Genomic DNA, 25,343 nt, shown 5'->3' on the forward strand with positions numbered 1-25,343 from the left:
TTCAAAAACACTGGCCGGCCTCTGTTAATATGCCAGGCTCTATATGAAGGCGATGGGATCCAAAGTCAAATTGTCCTTAGTCTGTTCCCATCTCCCTCAGTAAATTAGTACAAAAATGCCGTGACCCAACTTTGGCTGTCTGCCTCAGCGTGCTCATACTATAAGAGATGATAAAATGTGTACCTTCATTTATGGGGAGTTGTGAGCCAAGGCACTCTCAGGTAAATATATAGGTGGGACCACTTTCTGTCCCAGGCTACTATCTGGGTGGATTGAAGTGAGTATCTGCCAATGGCCTCCCGATTTCCTCTGTCTACACCAGTAGACATTGACCAGGGAGGCTCATTCACATGGTATTCCTCTTGGAACCTGGAAAATGGAGAATGCAAAGTTCATCTATCCTGGACAAATCATCACAGACCCAGTAAAACCGATTATGTGGCATTTTACTCTCTTCTTTCTAGTTGGAGATTGAGTAGAGGAAAAATAAATCTGTGGACTCTCTAGCCAGAGAGAAGATTTGCTGGGAATATTTTTCTCAGTCAAATGAACGAAGGTGTATTTGTTTTCTGGCTACTCTGTCTAACGTAGGTCTGGGAAATTCAAACACACATGACATACTCTCCCTGGCCTTGAAAGCAAATGCCATAAAATTGGCTGACTTCTGTTTATGAGTAGGGAAAAGAAACAGTTAGCAATACTTCTAAAAACATATCTCAAAAATTAAAATGGCTGCCAAAGGAATGCACATCTTCCATTGTGCTCTACTCACTAAGATTTTAAGAACAAAATCTCCTGGCCTCGCTGAATTCCCCAGCACGGTGTTCCGAGTGGAATGGAATAGTTGGAATGGAATCCTTTGGTCAACCACACAGAGTAGAAACTCCACACTTGTGTATTCATTCATTCATTCATTCATTCACCATGTATGTATTGCATGCCCACTGCATGTTAGGCATTGAGCTAGGCACTGAGAAAAGAGCAGTGGGGGGAAAAAAAGACAAAGATTCTTGCCCTCGTGCAGCTTATATTCTAGTGAGGGAGAATAAACAAAAACTCTATGAACACACACACACAAATATTTTCTCATAAATAAACTCTTTAGGATTATTTTAACTTCCTTGTTTCTTTTTTCCCTTTTTTTAAAAAAAATTGTATTTTAGGGGCGCCTGGGTGGCTCAGTCAGTTAAGCGTCCGGCTTCGGCTCAGGTCATGATCTCATGGTCCATGAGTTCGAGCCCCGTGTCGGGCTCTGTGCTGACAGCTCAGAGCCTGGAGCCTGCTTCAGATTCTGTGTCTCTCTCTCTCTCTGACCCTCCCCATTCATGCTCTGTCTCTCTCTGTCTCAAAAATAAATAAAACATTAAAAAAAATTTTTTTTAAATTGTATTTTAGTTAACATACAGAATATTGGTTTCAGGAGTAGAATTCAGTGATTCCTCACTTACATACAACACCCAACAAGTGCCCTCCTTAGTACGCATCGCCCATCTAGCCCATCTCCCACTGCCTCCATCAACCCATAGTTTGTTCTGTATCATTAAGAGTCTCTTGTGGTTTGTTTTCCTCTCTTCTCTTCCCCTCCTTTCCCCTATGTTCATCTGTTTTGTTTCGTAAATTCCACATATGAGTGAAATCATATGGTATTTGCCTTTCTCTAACTGACTTATTTTGCTTAGCAGAATACATTCTGGTTCCACCCACGTTGCAAATGACAGAATTTCATTCTTCTTGATGGTGGAGTAATATTATAGATGCACACTACACCTTCTTTGTCCATTCATCAGTCAATGGACATTTGGGCTCTCTCCATAGTTTGGCTATTGTCAATAGTGCTGCTATAAATATTGGGGTGCATGTGCCCCTTTGAATTTGTATCCTTTGGGTAAATACCTAATCATGCAATTGCTGGATCATAGGCCATTTCCATTTTTAGTTTCTTGAGGAACCGCCATACCACTCTCCAGAGTGGCTGCACCAGTTTGCATTCCCACCAACAGTGCGAGAGGGTTCTCCTTGTAACTTTCTCATTTCAAACGACTTCTTCGGATGAGTTCACAGGTAAGTTTCCCCTCGAATTCTCAATTATGGTCTCTTGACTAATACTCTGGATAGATGTTAGTTTTCCAGAAAATTACAATATGCATAACAGGAGGATAAAACTAGCAAGTAGGTATTAAGAACTGATCTATTAATAATTGTCTAGAGTTATTATGCATGTAAGCCCATACGGAGCTGATTACAGTAGAGCTTATTATAGGAGAAGTTACAACTCACCATTTCCTTAGGTAAATGAACTGATGTTAGCAAGTTGACAAACTTCGCGGCTAAAATGCACTGTAGAATTCTGGAACAGAGATTTTGCAGGTCAGTTGGCCCTGGTGGGATCGTTGCACTTTGTCTTGAAGGTGGTTGAGATGCACTGCTTTTTTGGAAACGAGTTCTAGCTAATCTGTGGCTAGATTTCCCATATACCACCAAAGAGTCACAGGGCTGGACGGTTTTGAACACTCACAGTTCTTCACGGACATAATAGTCCCAGCGAAGAAGTATTCTTTACTTTTCATTCTCTTGACTCCCATGGTTGTGCTGCACACCAACTTATGGTCAATGCGTCCTTCTCGAAAGCCTCCATACCTTTAAACAAGATTTCACAAATTGACCTGTAACATCCGATTTACCATTCAGATAATTTTCCCATTATGTTCTGGTAGTTTTCCAAAAGACCGACCAGAAGCTGGAGCATGTGGGAAACATTAATTCATATGAATAAACCAATGGATCTTGAGGATAAGTGACTGTATTTAATACTAGAGAGTCTGAATAAAAGCTGCTACAATGCTTCGTTTGTGACAAATGCTGTCTTTTGGAATATGTATATGAAGAAAGATAGGGATAATTTGAATAAGCACCATATTCCACGTCCACATGTCAAATTTTTTTTTTAAACCTCTTCCATTTGTAGCATGGGTAGGTGATAAGATTTGTATATTATTTTATTGTTTTTAATGTTTGTTCACTTTTGAGAGAGAGAGAGAGAGAGAGAGAGAGTGGTCGAGGGGCAGAGAAAGAGGGGAACAGAGGATCCGACTGGGCTCGGGGCTGTCAGCACAGAGCCAGATGCAGGGCTCAAACTCACGAACCATGAGATCATGACCTGATCCAAAGTCGGACACTCAACTGACTGAGCCACCCACGCACCCCAGGTTTTTCTTATTTTAAAACAAAGCTCCATTGTCAAGAGAATTGTATTTTGTTTGTTTCATAGACAAAAAAAAAAGAGAACAGTTAAATGTTTGTTCTTTATGAAATAAAAGAAGCTATTTTGAGAAAAGAGGAGCAACATCTACTATATCCTCAGTAAGACTATGATACAAAATTTGACTCCTTAAAAAGAGAATCATTTGAGGAGGACAGCCATGAAATTGAACCAAATGGGCACCTGCAAAAAATATCTTCTCCTAGGCCATCTCCTCCTAAGAATGCAATAGTTTTGAAGCATCTGAAAAGCCTAAATGATTTCCATGAGAGCTAATGTTGCTAGAGGTCTAGTGCAAGTAAAGAGGACTTTGGCCTGTGGCTTCTTTTGGAGGTTTGGTTTGGATTTAAAATCCACTCTTAGAAGATAGGAATAAATATTTTTAAAAACCAGTTTCTGGATTTGGGAAGGCATGGGTGGAACATGAAGTCCTGGATTGAAAACCTGTGCATGTCCTAAAACCATCCTGCTGGACCAGTGTCCATATGGAAAGGGGACAATTGCACCCCTTGCAATTGATCTAAACAGACTCTGCCTCACGACAGAATTGAATGGTTGTGGGCTTGAGAGCAGGATGGAGAGCTTCTCGAACTTGCTTTCTCATTAGTTCATGGGCTTTGTTTCCTTAAGAAAATTATTTAACTCATCCATGAGTCTGTTTTCTCATTTGGAAAAAGGAGAGCCTGAGCCCTGTTCCCTTTCTGTGCTTTGGTTCGGCACAGGCAGGACAGGACCATCCACCTCAGGATTGTGCCCTTCTCTTAGGAGGGTCCCGGGGGCCTGCACTTGGCACAGAGAGCGTTTTGCCAGCTTCCAAGAGAGAAGCTTCTCCACTCTCAGTGAATCCTTTTACAACGGTAAAGCAGTAGCAGATGGGAGTGCTATCTGATATCTTTCTGATGATAGATTTAGTACCTTTCTTAATGGGGGATTGCAATGAGCCTTTAAAAGTCAGCTTGAGAAAGCACGCTTAAAAAGAACATATGCTGTTTTCTGAAAACCTAATTTTTCCTAAACTATAAACCTTTTCTAGATGGATTAATTTTGCCTATGGAGCAGCTTGTTGATTTGAAACGTACACAATTGGCCCCTTAATGTCTAATTTGCTCAAGAATTTTTGGATGTAAGTTTTCGTTAAGTTTCCAGGAAGCTACCTTGTAGTACAGCCAGTTTCCCAGAACCTAAAACAAATTAGATTAACCATGCTAGAAACTAAATAAAAGTGCCTTGTTGGGGCCTGTTTGGGCAGGCCCTAATACTCTCTCCCGTGGGCCAAGAGGAAAAGATCACCTGGGAGCACTCAGCTGCCACCCACCCCGCACCAGAACCGGGAGATGATTCTGGGAGCCTCAGGGCCACCTCATTTCAGATGGCTCTCCAAGTGTCCATCAGATGCCAGAACCTTGTTCTCTTACAGGAGAAGACGACAGGCAGGGTTTTCAATGATTTTTATTTACAGGTAAGCGTGGTTTTCCAGCGCTTGAGCTCAGGACTACCAAGGCTTTGTTTTCTCAACGTTTATTTATTTTTGGGACAGAGAGAGACAGAGCATGAATGGGGGAGGGGCAGAGAGAGAGGGAGACACAGAATCTGAAACAGGCTCCAGGCTCTGAGCCATCAGCCCAGAGCCCGACGTGGGGCTCGAACTCACGGACCGCGAGATCGTGACCTGGCTGAAGTTGGAGGCTTAACCGACTGTGCCACCCAGGCGCCCCCCAAGGCTTTGTTTTCTTTAACGATCATCCCGAAGAGTTAGTTGCCCTTCTTCCTGATTTGCTGGGTATCTTTCCCACCCGTCGCCCTGCTCTCACTTCTGTAATGCACCGGCTTCTCTGAGTCTACGGGGGTATTTACAAGCCCTGGGGACCGCGTGGGCCTGACAGCATCCAACACCTAATTTGTTGTCCCTGTGGCTTTCTCTTCAAGCTGCAGAAACGCTTCCCGCGTGCTGCATTGCTGCCGGAGGAACTCAGCCCTCCCCCTCCCCATGTGTTCCTAATCGAGGGCTCCCAGCGCACAAGCACCCAGCCCACCGCTGCAAGGGGCAGAGCTGATCCCCAAGCACTGCCATTTGATCTCTCCCTTGCCCTCACCCGCATTCGGGAACTGAAAATATTTACTTTGTGTTGGCTCGACAAAACCCAGTAAATAGCAACCTTTGCCGCCCCAGCACACGCCAAAGAGCTGGAGGGAGGAGGATCCAAAGAGCCCCGGTTATGCTTACACCAGGGGGTTTTCTGAGCCGGGGAATGCAAAACCCAGAGGCAGTCAAGTCTCAGGTTTCTTTTGCCTCTGAAGTCAGTACTGACCAGGGCTTTGGAACCAAATAAAAGTAGGATTGGCCCTCCCATTTTCATTGCTAACTCTTATTCTGGGAAATGTAGCTGGAAAGAGTTTTCTGATCATTTTCTCTGTTTCTACCACCAGATTGCTTGTTTGCTGGAGGAGTCATCTAATAAATTTTTACTGAGCTACCCCCAACTTCTAAGGCTTTATTCTGCGTACCGGAGATCCGATAATGAACCAGAAGAATCTCCAGACCTAAGAAAATAAATCAATAGGATAATTTCAAATTGAGACAATGGAAAGAAACAAACTGGGGGGGTGGGGGTTGATAGAGACTAGCTGCAGAGCCTTGGTGATAGGCGATCGGAGCAGGCTTTCCTGAGATGCTAATGTTTGATCCAAGATAGAAAGGAAAAGAGGCAGGCATGCAAAAACTCCGGAGGCTCAGGTTTTAAGACAGGGGAACAGTAAATGCCTATTGGGCCAAGAATGAGCTTCATATGATTAAAGAATGGGCGAGGTGCTACGGTCTAGGGGCCAAGTGAACGAAAAGAATGGAGTCAAAGATAACTGTATCACTAGCTCACTACTGTAGTTTTTCAAGCTACTGATTCTTACTACCAGCACATTACTTTTTTATTCTTATACGTGATGCTGAACCTATTTAATCACCAGGAGCATGTAACTAGCGCTTGGTGTAAGCCCATGTGGTTTCTTGAAGTTCCGTAGAAGCAAAATGAAGGGCTGTTAACATCCTTCAAAGACGTAGTGAAATGGTGCAGTTCAGGAGGTGTGGCTATCCTATGGCACATGGCCAGAGAGCAACCAGCTCTGAATTCTAGGTCATTACATCGTGTATTTCTTTGGAATGCCAGTATTGCAGAACGCCAAGTCATCAGAGTGCTGGGACTCTTCAAGTAAGCCGCGAGTCAGTGCAAAGTGAGTTGACAGTTAGCATCACCCAAGATGGCAAGCGTAGGATTGGATTCTACTAGACCAGATTGGCATTTTGCCTCTGGGCTCTCTCCCTGTGTCCCCGGGAAAGTGAGTTGCCTTCCTGAGCCTCAACTTCCATGTCAGTTAAATGGAAATTGTAACACCTGTTCCTAGTATAGATACCATGAGATAAGTATTTTTTTAAAAAATCCCCAGGTATTTTAAAAACTCCAGTGTAACTCTTACATCTCGACAAGTGAATAGAATCTGATTAAGTTATAATCACATGCAAATGAAGACCCAAATGGTGGCTTCCGGTTCGGGCGCTTGTTATTTGAGTTAACTTATTTTATTTTATCAAATATTTTATTATTTATTTTATTTTTTAAAATGTTTATTTATTTATTTATTTTGAGAGAGAGAGAGAGAGAGTGGAGGCAGGGGAAGGGGCACGGAGAGAGGAGAGAGAATCCCAAGCAAGCTCCACACTGTCAGCACAGAGCCCACGGCGGGGCTCCATCCCGTGAACTGTGGGATCATGACCTGAGCTGAAATCGAGAGTCTGACGCTTAACCAACTGAGCCACCCAGGTGCTCTGAGTTGACTAATTTTAAAAAGCACAGTGGTGTGCGGGAAAGATGAGCAAAAATGCTCTGACAGCATTCCAAGGAGAATCACAATTTGCAAAGAGAACGGCTTCTGCCTCTCAAGGGTGAAGTTGGCTGGGAAAGTGGGGACACAGGCAGATACAGCTGGCTCAAGGAGGGGTGCCAGGCACCCTGCAAATCTCATGAATTTTGTCTCCCGGTCTCCACCTGTTTCTAGCAGCATTTGCTGGCACAGCCATGCCTGCTGGGATTTCATCCTGGGGGCTCTTAAATATTCTTTCTGGCTGCTGGTATTATCCATCACAAGAGACCCATACTGACAAACGCTGGTAATTTTGTTACCATTGGGTTCAGTTTCTTCCTTCCTAAAATGTGTTACATGCTATAAAGGATCACTTTGGTTTCTTCAAATTCTAACATTAAACGCTTCTCCATGCAGTATCTTCACGTACAACTTGCTGTTGTATGTAAGGAAATAAGGTGGCCCGGAGAAACGGGTTAATTTCTCCTGCATTTCTTGAGTTCGCCACCAGGAAGCAGTTTCTCTGTGGATTAAGACATCAGGGGATCTTCTCGTTTGAGAGGCTTCAAAACATCAGCCAGACTATTATGTTTATTTTCCCTCTTGGAGTGGAATTATTTGTTAAAAACTAAAAATGGAAAAAATTAAAAAAATCATTTGACTAAAGAAACAACGAGACTGTTTTTAGAATAGCAATTTGTCAAGATACAATAAAAAATTTTAGATAGCTATGTATGGTGACAGATGTTAACTTGTGTGGTGATTATGTCACGTATATGCAAATATCCAATCATTATGGTGTGCACCTGAAACTAGTAAACTGTCTATGTCAATTACACCTCAATTACAAAAAAATACAATGAGGATCAATGACTGTTTATATATTTCTGTGTCCGTGCACATGGTTACCATTACTGCAATTTTTATTTTTTTTATTTTTACTTTTTTTAATGTTTATTTATTTTGAGAGGGGAGGAGGGGCAGAGAGAGAGAGGAGAGAGAATTCCAAGCAGGGTCCCCATTGTCAGCACAGAGCCTATCACAGGGCTCACGAACCGTGAAATCATGACCTGGGCCAAATTCAAGAGTCCACAGCTTAAGAGACTGAGCCACCCACACGCCCCAATTTTTCAGTAATTTTCATCACTTCGTAGGACGTACTTCGTTGCCTTAATTCTTCTTCTTGAATATTTTTACTCCAATATGTGGATTTTGTATTAAGTTCCATGAAAAATACTGTTTGGGGTTTTAATAGAATCCCGTTAATTTATTAGATTAATTTAAGAAGGATTTACACCTTTATGATGTTAGTTTATTCTCCAGGGACTTAAAAACTCTTTTCATTAACTTAGGTGAGTAGTAGTATTTTAAAATTTCTCTATATTTTTCAATAAAGATATTGCTAAGTATTTTGTTTGCTTATGTAGCTTTGCAAATTAAGCTCTCATGATATCTTCCAACTAGTTATCTCAAATATGAATTAATGCTGTTAATTTTTAAAATTAATGTAAATTAATTTTATGGTCGCTCACCTTACTGAATATGTATTAGTAATATATATTAATATATATCATATATATGCCTATCTAGACATACGTATATATTTATGTGCACGTATATCAAAATCTACATGTAAACAGCTTCCACAAATCAATAAGGAAAAATGTAAAGCCTGATAGAAAACCCAACAAAGGATAAAAGCAATGAGTTTACAAAACAGGAAAACCAAATGGCCAATAAAAATGAAAAATTGTTTTACCTCACTAGTGACCAAGGAAATAATATTGTATATGCCAATGCGAAAAAGGAGATATCATTTGATGACAATATAGTCTACAATAGCAGACGGTGGCAAGAATGGGGTAAAGGAGGAGCCCCACACTCCTTATGTGACTCTAAGTGTGTGCGATCACTTTGGAAAGCAATTGGACAGTATCTGGAATACTCAGTGCATACACACACCCCCACCCACCCCTACCTAGCAATTTTAATTCCGGCTATATTTCTTGAAGAAACTTTGGCATCTGTGTGTGAGGAGACACGGTATAAGAATGTTTAGTGAAACATGGTATGTGATAGCAAAATCTCTCAAAAATCTAAATGTCCATCAGTGCGGTTGTGGGTGAATAAATCGGGCTATATGATGGAATACTGTATGGCCACCAAAAGGAATGAAGTTGATTTATAAATATTGTCTCCCCCATTGAATCGGTTATCAAAAATCTCCCAACAAATAAGAGTCCAGGACCAGATGGCTTCCCAGGGGAGTTCTACCAGACGTTTAAAGCAGAGATAATACCTATCCTTCTCAAGCTATTCCAAGAAATAGAAGGGGAAGGAAAACTTCCAGACTCATTCTATGAAGCCAGTATTACTTTGATTCCCAAACCAGACAGAGACCCAGTAAAAAAAGAGAACTACAGGCCAATATCCCTGATGAATATGGATGCAAAAATTCTCAATAAGATACTAGCAAATCGAATTCAACGCCATACAAAAAGAATTATTCACCATGATCAAGTGGGATTCATTCCTGGGATGCAGGGCTGGTTCAACATTCACAAATCAATCAACGTGATACATCACATTAACAAAAAAAAAGAGAAGAACCATATGATCCTGTCAATCGATGCAGAAAAGGCCTTTGACAAAATCCAGCACCCTTTCTTAATAAAAACCCTTGAGAAAGTCGGGATAGAAGGAACATACTTAAAGATCATAAAAGCCATTTATGAGAAGCCCACAGCTAACATCATCCTCAATGGGGAAAAACTGAGAGCTTTTTCCCTGAGATCAGGAACACGACAGGGATGCCCACTATCACCGCTGTTGTTTAACATAGTGCTGGAAGTTCTAGCATCAGCAATCAGACAACAAAAGGAAATCAAAGGCATCAAAATTGGCAAAGAGGAAGTCAAGCTTTCGCTTTTTGCAGATGACATGATATTATACATGGAAAATCCGATAGACTCCACCAAAAGTCTGCTAGAATTGATACATGAATTCAGCAAAGTCGCAGGATACAAAATCAATGTACAGAAATCAGTTGCATTCTTATACACTAACAATGAAGCAACAGAAAGACAACTAAAGAAACTGATCCCATTCACAATTGCACCAAGAAGCATAAAATACCTAGGAATAAATCTAACCAAAGATGTAAAGGATCTGTATGCTGAAAACTATAGAAAGCTTATGAAGGAAATGGAAGAAGATTTAAAGAAATGGAAAGACATTCCCTGCTCATGGATTGGAAAAATAAATATTGTCAAAATGTCAATACTACCCAAAGCGATCTACACATTCAATGCAATCCCAATCAAAATTGCACCAGCATTCTTCTCGAAACTAGAACAAGCAATCCTAAAATTCATATGGAACCACAAAAGGCCCCGAATAGCCAAAGGAATTTTGAAAAAGAAGACCAAAGCAGGAGGCATCACAATCCCAGACTTTAGCCTCTACTACAAAGCTGTCATCATCAAGACAGCATGGTATTGGCACAAAAACAGACACATAGACCAATGGAATAGAATAGAAACCCCAGAACTAGACCCACAAACGTATGGCCAACTCATCTTTGACAAAGCAGGAAAGAACATCCAATGGAAAAAAGACAGCCTCTTTAACAAATGGTGCTGGGAGAGCTGGACAGCAACATGCAGAAGGTTGAAACTAGACCACTTCCTCACACCATTCACAAAAATAAACTCGAAATGGATAAAGGACCTGAATGTGAGACAGGAAACCATCAAAACCTTAGAGGAGAAAGCAGGAAAAGACCTCTCCGACCTCAGCCGTAGCAATCTCTTACTCGACACATCCCCAAAGGCAAGGGAATTGAAAGCAAAAGTGAATTACTGGGACCTTATGAAGATAAAAAGCTTCTGCACAGCAAAGGAAACAACCAACAAAACTAAAAGGCAACCAACGGAATGGGAAAAGATATTTGCAAATGACATATCGGACAAAGGGCTAGTATCCAGAATCTATAAAGAGCTCACCAAACTCCACACCCGAAAAACAAATAACCCAGTGAAGAAATGGGCAGAAAACATGAATAGACACTTCTCTAAAGAAGACATCCGGATGGCCAACAGGCACATGAAAAGATGTTCAGCGTCGCTCCTTATCAGGGAAATACAAATCAAAACCACACTCAGGTATCACCTCACGCCAGTCAGAGTGGCCAAAATGAACAAATCAGGAGACTATAGATGCTGGCGAGGATGTGGAGAAACGGGAACCCTCTTGCACTGTTGGTGGGAATGCAAATTGGTGCAGCCGCTCTGGAAAGCAGTGTGGAGGTTCCTCAGAAAATTAAAAATAGACCTACCCTATGACCCAGCAATAGCACTGCTAGGAATTTATCCAAGGGATACAGGAGTACTGATGCATAGGGGCACTTGTACCCCAATGTTCATAGCAGCACTCTCAACAATAGCCAAATTATGGAAAGAGCCTAAATGTCCATCAACGGATGAATGGATAAAGAAATTGTGGTTTATATACACAATGGAATACTACGTGGCAATGAGAAAAAATGAAATATGGCCTTTTGTAGCAACGTGGATGGAACTGGAGAGTGTGATGCTAAGTGAAATAAGCCATACAGAGAAAGACAGATACCATATGGTTTCACTCTTATGTGGATCCTGAGAAACTTGGCAGGAACCCATGGGGGAGGGGGAGGAAAAAAGAAAAAAAAGAGGTTAGAGTGGGAGAGAGCCAAAGCTTAAGAGACTGTTAAAAACTGAGAACAAACTGAGGGTTGATGGGGGGTGGGAGGGAGGAGAGGGTGGGTGATGGGTATTGAGGAGGGCACCTTTTGGGATGAGCACTGGGTGTTGTATGGAAACCAATTTGACAATAAATTTCATATAATAAAAAAAAAAAAAAAAAAAAAACTAAAAAAAGGGGCCCCTGGGTGGCTCAGTCGGTTGAGTGACCGACTTCGGCTCAGGTCATGATCTCATGGTCCGTGAGTTCGAGCCCCGTGTCAGGCTCTGTGATGACAGCTCAGAGCCTGGAGCCTGCTTCGGATTCTGTGTCTCCCTCTCTCTCTGACCCTCCCCCGTTCATGTTGTCTCTCTCTGTCTCAAAAATAAAATAAACATCAAAAAAAAAAGTTTAAAACTAAAAAAAAAAATAACATAAAATGTTGCACTGGCTTGTGCTAAGCAGCAGGCCGCCCTCTCCAGTATCCCCTTGCCAATTTCACGTGTAGGTCACCTGTCTGTACACATCTGACCATTTACTCTCCCGGCTCTGTTGTATTGCTCTATTTACTGCCTACTTAGCACCTCTCGCTGTCAGGAAGCATCCCTTTTGCTTACATTCCAACCACCTGTCCCCCAGCCCTTCCATTAGAACCGAGCTGTAGGAAGGCAGAGTTCCTAGCCTGCCTTCTCCACTGCTCTATGTCACGCTGGAGATCAGTGCCGGGCTCATAGTAGGGACACATCTGTTGAATGAAATGAAAGCCGCAATGCAGAGCAAAGAGCAATGTGCTTCCTTAGCTCTTCTGTCAGCTCTTGGACACAGCTACCTGCGGTATTTCTCAGTTTCCTTTCAGGGTGAAAATGAAAAAGTCGTCTGTTTTCAGAAAGAAACAAAGATGAGGTTACACACGCTCTTCTTTAACTTCTGTATTCCTGCATTTTTCCTACTCAGGAAAAAAAAAGGTCTTTGGAAAATTATGCTAGGACATCGTTCCAAGTAACTTTCCCTGACCTCTTTTCCCCAGCCATGGTCTCCTTCACATGGTGGAGGCCTGGTCTGCCCAGCAGGTTCCAGAAGATTCTGTCTCTTGAAAGTCCCCAGTAACTCTGCTTTTCTCAGAATATTTAAAAACATACTGAAATAAGATAGTGGGTGGCTTGGGTGAAATGAGAAAAGGGGGTAAAACGGTGCAAGCTTCCACTTATAAAATGAGTAAGTCCTGGGGATATAATGTACAGCATGCTAATTATAGTTAATACTGAGGTATTCCATGCTTGAAAGTTGCTAAGAGAGTAGATCTTAAGATTTGTCTCAAGGAGGCAAAAAATTGTAACCATGTGTGGCGATGGATATTAACTAGACATTGGGGTGATCATTTCACAACATATGCAAATATCCAATCATTATCTTGTACACCTGAAACGGATACAATGTTATATGTGAATTGTATCTCAATTTAAGAAATAAGATAACATAGGAAACGTATTTTTAAAAGCTTAATACTGTGATTTTTATCACATAAAAATAGTAATCACATATTTGCGCAAAATTGGTTTTATTAATGTTTGCCCTTACATTATTTTTGCTATTCCTTCTTACCTTAGGTAGCCATTCCTCAATGTTTCCACTTACATTTGCATTTTTAAAAATCTTATTTAAAGCGAGTCATCTGGGGGCGCCTGGGTGGCGCAGTCGGTTAAGCGTCCGACTTCAGCCAGGTCACGATCTTCAGCCAGGTCCGTGAGTTCGAGCCCCGCGTCAGGCTCTGGGCTGATGGCTCAGAGCCTGGAGCCTGTTTCCGATTCTGTGTCTCCCTCTCTCTCTGCCCCTCCCCTGTTCATGCTCTGTCTCTCTCTGTCCCAAAAATAAATAAACGTTGGGAAAAAAAAAATTAAAAAAAAAAAAAAAATAAAGCGAGTCATCTGTATAAAACATTGGATAACATTTAAGGATGTTATCCTTAAAAATATGAGCAATGTCATTCTAGTAATGATGCTATCATAATATTTACCTCATTTCTCTGAGTCCTCTAAGATTCGTCTCAACACATACACTGACTAGAGCTATATCTTTACAAATGCCACTGTTAAGGTGCTTTGCATAAGATGTAGAATTGTTCTGGCATGACGCTTTAAGTACAAAGTTGTACAATTGCAAGTAGAAAAAAAAAACTGCCATGTGGCTCTTTAAAACTTTCAGGTGTACAACTATCTCGTTTCCATTCTTGGGACCATTGGGATGCATGTTTCTGAAAGATTTGTCTAGAAATCTCCTTTAGTAGGAGGGAGAACAGGCCAGAGTCCACATGCAACCTGGCCCTGAGCCACCGAGAATGAGGAAGAGGCCAGAGCAGAAGGGCCATTTGTCTTTGTTATTAGGAAATAAATCAACCTTTGTTTTCCTGGCCAAACTCGAGGAATGTCATTATTACCAAATAAATTGTGTCGTTACAAATCAATCAAGCCACCTTTCATTTAAATGTGAATCACTTTCATTGTCTGGGCTTCAAACTTGATTCCACCCCATGGAAACGAATGATGAGAGATGACAGATCATTCAAACTCTACCTTTGGGACAAAATTTTCTACGAAAGCAAGTTTTTAAAAATGTTTAGATTAGTCAACAAACTAACTCATCACTCAATATTCTCTCTTAATGGAGGGGTTATCACAAAGCTTTCCTGGTGGGTGTTAAGATCAATTTGGCAAAAAGTTATAGGCCGTCTTTCTCAGATTATGGCAAAAATGACATGCCAGAGATACTGTGAATGAGGTATTTATGTCTCATTATGCTTTGCACGTTTTAAGATCTCTCCTTTACCGATAAAAAGAAAACAGTTCCTGTTTGGGGGAACTTTCCTAAGGACAGAGTAGATTGATATCGGACTGTTAACTAAGTTTTAATCTATCTTTCCCTGATCAGGGAGGGACCTTCTAACTCAAACAGCCCTAGCTTTTAAGTTCTTCTGTGGGCATTTTTCAGATGGCGATGATTTCATTCGTGTACAGTTATAAGGACCATAATTCTGAACTAATGATGCTACTCGGCCCAAAGATGGCCCCATTTCCCCTCTGGTTCTCACACTGTCCTTTCTCTGTGACCTCTCTCCCACCTCTGACCTCCTCCCCAGTTTTCACCCTTGCTTTAACAATTGATTTATGATGGGCCCATGGAAGGGTCAAGCCTACTTTTATGGTTTGCTTAAAATATTTCTTTTAGAATGAGCATCAGAAGTGGCCTTCAATCCCAGCTAACCAGTTTCCCCAAGACCTCAAAAGAGCTTCCTTTACTGCCTGTCCATCACTGCACCTTATTTATATCTTTTGTACTTGTGAAGAGAAACTCATTAAATAAGGCAATTTTGAAACTTTTACCAAACTGAATAATTTATGAAAGATGTGCGATTTAGCTACCCACCCCCGCCCCCTCATGCCCGCCATGAGAATGTCTATGAATACATATGTAACTCAGGGGTAGGGCGGTGGGAGGAAAAGAGAAGAAAAAGCCACTAAGAATAATTTGAAGACTAGGATTATTTCTTTTACGGGATCTATTTTTCTTTGAGTGTGACAGTTTGATCTCCGCCAGGGCTGAAGCCTGCAGATCTATTGGGAATACTCTTACATTCATGGCCTCCACAGTAAATTTCACCCTTTTGTTTAATTTGACTTCCTGTTGTTGTTTCCATACACTAAACAATTGCCAAATTTAGCAGTGCTTTTTAATGATCACTAGAACGGACCTTTTAAAATTTGTTTGAAACATTTTGAAGATTCTGAAGAGAGAAAAGCGACTTGCAAGGTATAGGACCATTTATTCTGAAACACAGACACCATCTGAAAGATCAAATAGCATCTAAAATTAGGAGGGTGGACACCAAGGTTTCTGGTCTGAAAGCGAATACAACCTTAACGTTCCAGTTCGGATCTTAAGATTGCTGTGAGTTATTTGCCACCTCGGGGAGCTTTCGTTAAATACCACCATATGATACTTCTAAAGGTGGCTTCCCCAAACGTATTGATCTCCCCTCCTCGGTCATTAAAAATGTGATTTATGAGGCTGACATTTTTAATAGGGCAAAGCTCAGAGGTTTATTGCGATGGCTTTCTCATTTCCATGTTGCCTTCGGCTGCTAGCAGGGCAGACAAGCTGTCCCGAGAACTACACTACTTTCTAATAAGAACGCGGCTTTCTTTCTTTCTTTTTCTTTCTTTCTTTCTTTCTTTCTTTCTTTCTTTCTTTCTTTCTTTCTTTAACGAAATGGCAACCACTACGTATTTAAAAGTTTTACACCTATTACATAGCAATGAATTAATTTTTCCCATTTCACCCCTCTCTTTCATGTACTGTGAGGTGCTCCCCCCGCCCCCAATTAAACGCTGTCATTTCCTTAGTGTGAGGCTTGGCAGGACTCCAGAAAGTGAGCAAGCTTGAACTAGAGTCCGCTGCCAGGAGTCCGTGTGAGCTGAGACAAAAGGGTAGGTCTCTGACCCACTGCCTTCCTCGGCCCGGGAAGGAGTCACAACTGCGAACCAGGAGCCTTTCACGCACGAAATCGCCAATCCAGCCATCTGAGGGTCAATGACCCAGAGTATGAAAATAGGACACATTAAGGGGCTGTGGTCTAGATCCTAACTTCCTGGTCTTTGTGGTCATGAATCTTTATGAATGGGAACAAATCTGTGTGCCTACCATCAAATTTAGATTCAGGCTTCTGGATTCTGCCCCGCAGAACTTTGGGGGGCAGGGGGTGAGTAGAGAGTCAGGAGCAGCAGGGGGTATTCAAATGAACCAATGGTGAGGGGCTGGATTCCTGCCCTGGATTTGAACCTTCGGTTCCCCTAGAGCCATGTGGCTCCCTACCCCACCCCGGCAAGCCCCGTTGCTTCCAGTAATGCATGTCTGATTTGCATGTATTATTTGCAGGGGGACGAGGAGCCATGAAGTGTTTTGAAAGGGCGAGCTATGGTTGTTTTGATCATGGTGTATTTAATTGATCACCATACCATGACTATGGCACAAACCCAGAATATCCGCTTCACGTCTTTCAGAGGTTGTTTGAATCGCAAGCTTTTCTTACACAGTCACGTCAATTGTGGGCACACTTATATAGCCATAGACACTAGGGGGTGAGGGGAACCGGCGCCGGTCTGTATGAGGAGTCTCCTGCCAACGAGAAACGGTTGCAGGTGGCATCTGTTAGGATGTGCCTGTCCTACGCCACCAGGACTGCTCCTGAATTTTTTTTTTTTTTTTTTGACTAATGCTTTCGAGGCAAAAAAATAAGGTACCTGTACTTATTTTAGGGTGGATTATAAAATGCCCCGCGTGCTTTTCACCTTCCATGCTTCACTTTCTGTTTTCACTTCCTTCAGGCAAGGAAACGTAGCGGAGCGTCAGCTGTCGCCGCGGGGAAACAGGTGCTGACCAGGCAACTTGCCCTCTGCGGTTAAGGACCCCTCCTCCAGGGTCCTCCTGGAGGAGGAGACTGACCGTGCACGTGCCCACGTTTCAGAAGCAGTCCTGGTTAATACCCGCGGCCCCGCGGATTGATTAGCAGCCCTTCTTCCGTTCTCCAAAGTGTGCTCTTTAGGACAGGGTATGTGGCCACCACACATCCACTTGGAATTCTCATTCTCGCGTGGCTGCAGGGGAGACTTCCTGTGTTTCACTCGTGCAGACCTGTGCCTCGTGCAAAACTGTTCCCAGTGCTGCCACTGACTGGATCCCTGCAAGCTGTTTGCAAGCTGTACGGGCTGTTGAAGAAGTCTTGTAGAATAAGGATCATGAGAGCAAGAAAGCAGGTTCAAAGATCAGTCTTTTTTCCTTTTTAACAGAGCAAGTATTTATTGATCGCTTTTATTAAATTCCACCTCCTGTGCCAGAAAGTGTACTATGTGAGTCAGCAAGAGAAGAGATCGTTCTTGACCTGAAGGGATTTGACAGCTGGCTGCAGAAGTTCTACATGGACCCAAATGCTGCCCGATTTCCCAGCCTTGGCACTACTGACATTTGGGGCCGGATGATTCTATGTCGCGGGGGTGGAGCGGGGGCGGGGGCATCCTGTGTGTTACAGGGTGTTCAGGGGCATCCCTGGCCGCTACCCGCTAGATGCCAGTAGCACCTCCCCAGACCAGTTGTGACCATCAAAAATGTCTCTGCTAAGGCCAGCTATGTAATTTGCAGGGCCCAGTGCAAAATGAAAGTGTGGGTCCCTTATTCAAAGAGCAGGGGAAACGTGATATGAAAGGTATTATAAAATACGCAGCTTTTTCTTCCACAGTCTCTTTCCCTCGATTTGCCACAATGCTTTATAAAGCGTGCTATTTAATGTCGTTCCAACAAGACAAATTACAACTTTATTAGCATGAATTTCACTGTTCATACTGCAGAATCTCAGATTTATTGCAAATTTCTATCATACGCAGAATCACTGAAATTACACAACTCTTATTTCTTCCCCATTAGAACAACGAACATGCTGCATGAAATATGCACACATTCTACTCATGCTCTACCTTCATTCAGCTCCTTGCTGAGGAAGGAAGTTCATGAAGGAAAAGGAGCTAGGGGCTGCTCTAGCTTTTCCTTTCCTTCTACATCGTTATCGTCTGTGTAAGTGGTGGGGTAAGACTGGGAAGTCACATGAACAAGAAAGGAGATGATGGGGTTCCTTGGTCATTTGTGTTTCTTAGAATGCCGGCGTCTTCCTTCTTCACTCAAAGAAAGTTCTGGTTCAAACAGAAAGTGCAGCCTGCTGGGGCTGTGCATATCCCTGCTTACTCAGTCATAGATGAAGCACCTTAAACTTGAACTACCTGGAGTCTGACTGAGCTCCCACTTAAAGTAGGCTCACCGGAATTCTGTGTTCCAGGGGCATCTTGAATGCTGGACGTGAAGGGGGTACTCACGCACATGCTTCATCATTCCATCAGACTTCTCTTACAAAATACAAGTTCAAAGATAAAATTCTTAGCAATTGTAAAGGGCAGCAGCTGAGCATGAAACCAGGAACAGGGCCCTTCTGAACATGTGGCCCTGTGCGAATGCGTAGGTCACACATTTATCAAGAGGGTCCTGGTCACCAGATTTTGCCAACTGTTCCCCAGGGAGCAAAATAACACTGGAATGAGAACCACCCAGGTGTAGGCTATACTTAGGGGCACGGTGAAAAAATATCATCATATGGATTTAAAATTTGTTAACTCAGGCTGAGAGGAATAAGGAAAACCTGACCAAATAGGTAGAATTTGAGGATAAGAGTTTGGAAATTCCCTGAGCTCATTCATTTCTGATGTCTCATTTTCTGTCTTTGGCAAAACACTATTTTGAAGGTGTTTTAACTTTTTTTTTTTTTTTTTTAGTGCATCATACTCGTGGAATATTTTTAATTTTTGCCTTAATAAAAGAAAAGTTTCAGTCAGTTAATACACCAACTGAGAAAGAAATTATAAGAAAATTTGGCCCAGCCGTGCTTATAATTATACACTGTATTTTACTTAGGGCTAAAAAAAATTTTTTTTGACCAATTCTGTATTTTCCCAGGAGATGAATTGCACTGGAAAGTTCCACATTTCTCTGTGTCATTAATCGTAATATGGAGTAGACAAGGTTGTGCAACTCCTTTCTGTTTTTAAAAAATCTAGCTAGAGGAATAATAATTAACATTAGCCCAAGAATCTAGGCCATGCTGAAGGCTTTGGCATCAATATTGGGGACATATATATATATATATATATATATATATATGTATATGTAAAAGTTTATTTATTTTGAGAGAGAGAGAGAGAAAAGAGAGAGCACGAGCAGGGGAGGGGGAGAGAGAGAGAGGGACAGAGAGAGAATCCCAAGCAGGCTCCACACTGCCAGCACAGATCCCGACACAGGGCTTGATCTTGTGAACACCGAGATCATAACCTGAGCTGAAACCAAGGGTCAGAGGCTTAACCAACTGAACCATCCAGGCGCTACCCCTTTCTTTTAAAGTTTAAGGTGTAAATGTTAAGTTGAAATATAAATATGAGAAAAGAATCAGATAAGAAAGTTAAGCATCATTTCTACCTGTTTGAGGATTCTCTGCTGAACATAAAGAGTGGTAGACGGGCAAAGGATTAAATGAAGACTCAAGGAAATCTTGTTTAAATCTCAGCTTCTCCCATCTACATGTCTGCATTTCTGTTTCTTAATCTGTACCAGTGGGAACAAGCCCCATTCTGTTCCCTCATTGGTTGCATTGAGAACATTTAAGAAAACAGTATGTGAAGGAGTTTTGTTAACTACCTACAAAAAGTATATGATTGTTTAATAACCTGCTGGTGCTAATTACATCAGAAGGACCTGAACACTTGCATGTGTAATCAGTTGTTTTCTAGACCATCTCTGAAAAGACAAGTTGTGTGTATTAGTCAGGATCCATAATGTTGGTTGCTGTAACAAACAACCATCAAATCTCAGGGGCTTAAAACAAATATGTTTATTTCTTACATGTGTGCTGGTCTGATGCAAGTCAGATGGTTCTGTGCGACTCTCCTCCAAGCTGTGACTCAGGGATCCAGGCTCCTTGCTTCTTACGATGACTCTATCCTCAATGTATGGCTTCCACAAATGCTGTAGCATGGGAGTAGAGGAAGTTTAGAGTTCATGCAGGAGATTTCAATGGCCAATCCTAGAAATAGCGTATATAACATTTGTGTACATTCTATTGCCTGGAATGCAGTTTAATGGCTTCAAACTAACCGTAAAGGAGACTGAGAAATATAGCCTCCTTCAGTGTGCTCTTAAAAAAGGAACGATATGTGGTAAGAATCTATATAGTCTCTCCCGTATTTCTGGAATACTGTGATGGCCCAACACAGGGCCAGCAATCTTATTGTTACTTCCCTATAGAGTAGGTCTTGCCAAGGGAAATCTGAGGAGTCATTGTTTATCTATCACTTGAAGAAATGTCAAGTTAAGCTTGTGTTTAAGTCCGCCCTCCGTCTTACTGGATGGGTAAAGTACTACGCATATTCAAGCTAGCTTCAAGGAAACATTTATTCAGAAAACATTTGATTATATTTAATGAAAACAACAGTGACTTTGCATTTGTAATATGTATTGGGCACAGAGCTAGGCATTGGGTGAAGGCCAGTCAATACACATGCATGCACACATGTACACATACACAAAACATGTATATTTATCAGCCCCCAACCTCTTATCCCAACCCCTAGCTCCAGGAACTGTAAAAAGCTGGGAAGTCAAAATTAGCTTCCATAAAATAACAGTGAACAAAGCTGGGAAATCCACAACTAAGCACTGGATTCTAAGGTTCTGCCCATAAAGCAGTGGTTTCAAACTCTCAGTCCAGCTACTGAATTGATCTCATTGGCTTTGGACCACACGGTGTTTTGTTTAAAAAGTCTGAATGGTCATTTTAAAAAATCAGATTTTATTATAAAATTCTCTTGGACCACTAGAAAATCTGGCAACATTGGGCTGGCATTCTCCCATGTTTCCAACCAATAGAGCAGCATGGTGGCTGGCTGCTTGAGATGGGGCCATGCCTCTCTTGGTCACCACCAGCCCCACCACCCCTGATCGAAGTCCCACAGTAGGGAATCATTGATTTCCACTGGTCATGTGCTCACAGTTTTGGCTTCCTCCTATTTAAGAAATACTTCCCTATAGTCACATCTCTATCAGAATTGGGAAATAAACACTAGAAGATCTTGAGTGTCACAAACTGTGGGAGACTGCGTTCTCTTTGTGGGATGGAAGGATGTTCTTAAATGTTTACTAGGCAAAAAGAGTGTGCCTGCAACCAAATACTGAAACCTGCACCTGCTTTCCACTGTAAGCCTGGCCTGATAGATACTGGGGTTTTTTTTTTAATAGTTTTATTGCGGTATAATTTATACATCATAAAATTCACCCATAATAAGTGTACAATGCAATGATTTTATTAAAGTTTTGAAATGTGCAGCCATCACCACAATCTAAATTGTAGAATTCCTCCAGCACAGAAAAAGTTCCCTTGTGCTCTTTTGCAGGCATCTCCTGGTCTCACTCTCAGCCCCACACACCCACTGATCTGCTTCTCTTCTCCATCCATCACGCATTCTGAGTTCTCAAATCATGCTCAGAGTGCCACACAGTATTCAGAAAAGAAGGACATCATTCCAGTCGGATACAAGAAGGACCGCGTTATGAAGGGGAGAAGATTTGGACAGTTTGTGTGAACAGTGACAAAAAAAGAAAGATATTCTGGGGGTTACTATCATTTTGCTTAAGGTTTCCTTCAGATTGGCTAGGTAACTTTTCTTTAAATATGTGATAGAATAACTTGAAATTTTAGGGAAACGTACAAATGACATCACACAACCGCATTCGTGCTTTCCACTGGTCATTATAAATAAAGCAACAGGGAGGCCTGGGTGGCGCAGTTGGTTGAGCATCCGACTTCAGCTCAGGTCATGAACTCACGGTCTGTGAGTTCGAGCCCCGCATTGGGCTCTCTGCTGACAGCTCGGAGCCTGGAGCCTGCTTCAGATTCTGTGTCTCCTTCTCTCTCTCTCTCTGCCCCTCCCTCATTCATGCTCTCTCTCTCTCTCTGTCAAAAATAAATAAACATTAAAAAAATTTTTTTAATAAAATAAATAAAATAAATAAATAAATAAATAAATATGGGTAATATACAAACCAAATGTCTCCAAATGGCCTCTTCTTTTCCTCTCTACCTAGTGGGGAACCAGAGGTCCTTGAAGACCCAAAGCAAGCCATCCATGTGCACAGAACTATGAGAGATTCTACTAACTCCCAAGAATTCTCCTCACAGGCCTGAAGACACATACTCTGTACCCCTCATTAGACATTTTTGTGTGTGTGTTTTCTCAACATTTCCTGTATTTTTTCTTGTGCTATTCAGTTCTTGTCTTTATATAGAGTTTAGTTTAACACGTGTTTATCATGTCATTCTAAACACGCTTCCTAAGTGCTTAGGGACAATTCTAGCTTCTTCCACATTTCTGTGCGCTTCGCAGAAAACTTTATGCTCTACCATACCGTTCTTATAATACATGTTTAATACAACTTGCTGAAGAAAAAAAATGCCATGTATGAAGCACATTTAAGGATCATAATTCAGTGATTCTGCAGTTTCAAATGCAATGAAGATAAAATGACTTGATTGAGTCAGTATAGACATGATTTAACGAAGTTGCAACGAAGACCACTGAAAGGGCCCTCAAGCAAGAGGGTGGTCTGCTCATTTTAGTATCTTAACAACTGAAGCAGAGCAACTGTTCAATTTGTCCATTGCTCACAGCTCAACCATTTAATCAGCTAAACAAGGAAGTCTGGGCCAGCCATATTTCCATTGCTTCTGGGTGTTTTATTTTGCTTTTGTTTTTGCTTTGCTTGTTTTCTCTTGCTATCTTGGTGTCCCTCTGTGGCTTTATTTGTGTCTGTCTACTTCTCCCATCCCCCCTTGAGTCTCTCCCTCTGCCTCTCCCTCCCACCGTCCCTCTGTCTTGTTCTCTCCCTCTCTGTCTCTCCACCCCTTCTTCTTTCCCCTGCCCCTTTGTCCATTGGCATCTCTGCTGTGGCCTCTGTTTGGTCCTTGGTCTCTTGCCTTTACAGCAAGAGCATCCTCCAAGTTCAATGATCTTTTCAGAGTGCCAGCACTGGCTTGCCTCACATAGCAAGCTCAGGAAGTCATTTGTGGGTTCAAAATGGATCATCTGAGACATTCAGACAGCCTGTAACTTCCATTGAGATATTTGTGCTAATGAAATGGGGGGATGAGGCAGAGAAAAAAATAGTAAATTCTCCATACAGAAAGACTGAAATGTTGTAGAACACGTGGAAATGCCATGTTATAAGATCTTATTATTTGCTTTGACTCAAATGGAATTTATTTAACAAAGGCCATTTTCTAGGAAAATGTCTATATATTTAAATGAGCTATTCTGTATGAAAAGTATGTAATCCTCTTTTTTGATGTTTCTCTCTCAAAATACAAGGACAACACTTTTTAAAAATTCTGCAAAATTATTCTTTCAGGCCGAGATTTTAACTTGATTGGAGAAAATACAATTTAAATGGGATTTATTTTAAAATTTCTTTTTTCACCCACGTCTGATAATCTCCATTAAGACACTTTGAGATCTTGGGGAAAAAAAAGATTTTTAAAATAAATAAGTATATCTTCCTGGGGGAAAGTAGTTCTACAGATGTCCTATCCTCACCCTACAAGTCTGTCCCCCCAAAACCCTCCGGCTTTCCCACTGTTTCATATTCATTAATTAGTCTGAGGTTTCTTCCGTGTTTCGTTTACAAAGCCACTTAAACCCACGCACCCATTTAACATATTTATGACCCCAGTTTTCTTTCTGTTCTCCGAGACTGTACCGTAATTGTTCTCTGGACCCCGGGACTGCAGAGAGCCTCCCCTGCTGAAAAGACACAACATAAAGAAGGAAATGAATGTGTGCGGGTTGAATACCTTCAACAAAACAACTGGGTGCAGTTTGGCCCCTGGCCCCCCTCCTCCCGGGGTCACTTTAATTGAGTGGAGCCTCACCCTCTATTGAGTGTATGGGAGACTATTAACTCTTAACAACGCTTCTCTCAGGTTATTTATTTATTGCTTAAATGATTTGTTATTGCTACTTGAATTTAATACACCCTCTGGGAACCAAGATGGCAGCATCATGTTACAGAAAAACTACAAGTTATTTTAAAACTGTAATTGACGTTTTATGAGAGCCATAAAATCTTTCTGAACAAATAACTTACCATTAGTCAGAAACTTCAGCAGGAGATCTGTAAAATTAAGGATAGAGTAGAACAGTACTGTACTTGTGTGTGTGTGTGTGTGTGTGTGTGTGTGTGTGTGTGTGTATCTGCGTATGTGCTGGGGAGGATGGGGCAGGAGGCAACCAGAGAAACTTCCAGTGACAATTTTGCATTGCTTCCACTGGTCTTGATTTAAATCATCACGCTTTGGAGTCAGAGGGATTTGGGAAATGGTGCAAAGTATTCCCAGGAAGGATGAACTGTATGCGATGAACACAGTTCGAGTGACCACCTCGGCTCTCTCAGTTTTTGCTACTAATTGAAACCACTTCCCAGTGTCTTAGCTTTGCTGGGTCAGCCGTTACCCGTTCGAATAACATCGCCATGTTCCAGCCACAGATGAACTTTTCAGAGCTTCGTAACAGCCGTGAGAACCCATCACTGACAGGTTTGGACCATCTCATTTCCGAGTCCAGTAGAGCTTAACGTTTTTAACATCACTTTGAGATCATAGCAAGGACTTGGGCCGAAAATTTACAATTCCGAAAATAGCAAGTGCCAGTGTTCTATTTCATGGGATCCTCCTCTGGGATTGAGGATCCGCAGTCGTCCTGAGTGCTGGCTACTGACATTCATAGCTTCATCTCTAGGAACTGCCTTTGGCAAGAGTGAGGTCGCCTCCCCAAAGTTGCCCAAGTCCATCGAGAAGGTCCGGAAGCTCACTTTCCTTGCC

Source organism: Leopardus geoffroyi, chromosome D4, assembly GCF_018350155.1.
Source record: "Leopardus geoffroyi isolate Oge1 chromosome D4, O.geoffroyi_Oge1_pat1.0, whole genome shotgun sequence".
Lineage (NCBI taxonomy): Eukaryota > Metazoa > Chordata > Mammalia > Carnivora > Felidae > Leopardus > Leopardus geoffroyi.